At 38.1% G+C, this 2,474-nt stretch overlaps 1 pseudogene; it reads left to right on the top strand.

Annotated features, from left to right (window-relative positions):
- The first annotated feature begins 1,330 nt into the window (after positions 1-1,330).
- LOC139044308 (olfactory receptor 4D11-like) lies at positions 1,331-2,177 on the top strand (annotated as a pseudogene).
- The last annotated feature ends 297 nt before the right edge of the window (positions 2,178-2,474 follow it).

Here is a 2,474-nt window from a genome sequence, read left to right as displayed (position 1 = left end):
CCTAGGTACTTACCCAAGAGAAATGAAAACTTATGTCCACACGAAGACCTGTATATGAATATTCATAGCAGCTTTACATGTAATAGTCAAAAACCAAAAACAACCCCAAATGTCCATCAGCATGTGAAAGAATAACAAAATGTGGCACACCCATACAATAAAAAAGAACAAAATATTGGTAGACCCCAAAGTATGGATGAATTCTATGAGTGAAACAAGCCAGACAAAAAAGGAGAACACATTGTAGGATTCCATTTGTAGAAAATGCAAATGAATGGATAGTGATAGAAAGAAGATCAGTGGTTGCCTGTAGAAGGATGGGAAGAGTGGACATATTACAAAGGGCCACAAGGACACTTTTGGGATGACACAAATGTTAACTATCTTAAATATAGTGACGATGTCATGGGTATACGCTTATATCAAAACATATCAAAGTGTATACGTCAAATACTTGAGTCTATTGAATGTCAATGATAGCACAATAAAAAAATAACTTTTAAAAATAAATTTGAATAATGAACAGAAGAGAAGCTCTAAGTTATCACTTTTCTTTTCATAGCTGAAAAGCTCTTCAACACCCGGGTGGTTTGATACCTAAAGTAGTTTAAGGTAAAGACAGAAACAAAGTAATCCCCTTAAGGAAGAATAGAGCAACAGAGAAGAATTCTTAGGGCTTTAAAATTTTCTAATTTTTCACAGCATTACATCTGAGTTTTAAAAAGGGAAGAGTGCTTCTGTTGAATTCAGTCTAAAGACAACCATTTTGCAAATAGGAGCTTTTAAACTATTTAAATGGAGATTTCAGTCTGGAAAAAAACCCGACGCTCTTGTGGAACCTCAAAGAACCCCAGTCATACCAAATAGGCACTTTCTTATCCACACACCAAACTGCATCCATTTTTATATCCCTCCTTCCACAATAGTCCATCTCTGAATATTTAACATCCACTTGTTCATCTTGGATACTTAGAACGTATATGCTGAGAAAACTATTTTTATGCATTTTCTAAAATACTTATAATTTACAGAAGAAATAATGATTAAATGCATGCTCGTGTAGGGGATGTCATTTTGGACACATCAACTATAATCTCGGAACAACTCTTCATGTGCTGATAACACCTTGCCAGTATTCAGACCTAACACCTGACTCTATAAACCTGAATATATTAAGGGAGTGTAAACCCTTTCTGAAATAACCCTTTTAATTTTTTTCCAAGCTACATAAAGAAGAAATGTGATTCAATGGAGTTGGGAAATGGCTCTGGGTTAAAAAATATATATTTCTAGGACTTAGTCCAAAGACCTGAGCTTGGTATGATTTCTCTTTTTATGTTTTGTGTATCATACAACTTTGCTGGGAAACTTCCTCAACACAGCTACTGTGACTTGTGAGTCCTTCCTTCATACCCCCATGTATTTCCTTCTCCACAATCTAACCATTCTTTACATCTTCTTCACCTCCATCACTGCTCTAAAGGTCCTAGTAAATCAGCTATCAAACATAAAGACCATATCCTATACACACAGCATGACACAGTTGTTTTTCTTCCACCTCCTCAGTGGAACAGACATTTTTTCTTTGTCAGTGATGGTGTTTGACCACCAGATAGCCATCTCCCATCTCCTGCACTATATGACCACCATGAGTAGGGGGTGATGCACTGCCCTCATTGTGGCATCCTGGATGAAGAGTTTTATACATTCCATCATGCAGATTTCCCTGTTGCTGCCTCTACTTTTCTGTGGACCCAAACTTCTTGACACTTTTTACTGCAATGTCCCCAGGTCCTCAAACTCACCTGTACAGACACCTTTGCACTTGAGCTCCTGATGATTTCCAACAATGGCTTAGTCACTACCCTGGGATTTGTCTACCTGCTTGTGTCCTACACAGTCATCCTAATGATACTCATGTCTTATGCAGGGGAGGGCAGGAGGAAAGCCTTATTCACCTGCGCCTCACACATCACTGTGGTAACACTGTATTTTGTGCCTTGCATCTATGTCTATTAGTGGCCCTTCACGGCCCTCCCACAGATAAGGCCATCTCTGTCATGTTCACTGGCATTTCCTCTCTGCTGGACCCCTTGATCTACATGCTGAGGAACCAGGAAATGGAGTCAGCAATGAAGAGACTGAAGAGAAGACTCAAGCCTTCTGTGAAAGAATAGGAGTCTCCAACCTCTTCATCACCAAGGACTCCTTCCATTATTCTTCACATAGAGTCATACTTATATACTCAAATATATTGTCAATAAGCCAAATACTCTTACTAGGTAATGATTTATTTTTCTAGTTAATAGGTAGCTGGTAACTCAAGCTTCTGGTAAGCATGAAGTAACTAGCGTTATAGGATTGAACTGATTGATGTATTTCCATTTAAAGAGCAAAGGAACAATGTGTCAATGATGACAACAATACGGCAAGTGAAGATAATGGTTGAATTCAATTCTTTTTTTCAAGAGGTA

This window comes from Equus asinus, unplaced genomic scaffold (assembly GCF_041296235.1).
Source record: "Equus asinus isolate D_3611 breed Donkey unplaced genomic scaffold, EquAss-T2T_v2 contig_800, whole genome shotgun sequence".
NCBI classification, from domain to species: domain Eukaryota; kingdom Metazoa; phylum Chordata; class Mammalia; order Perissodactyla; family Equidae; genus Equus; species Equus asinus.
Note: the sequence above shows the minus strand (reverse complement) of the source record. Positions and strands in the feature narration are given on the sequence as shown.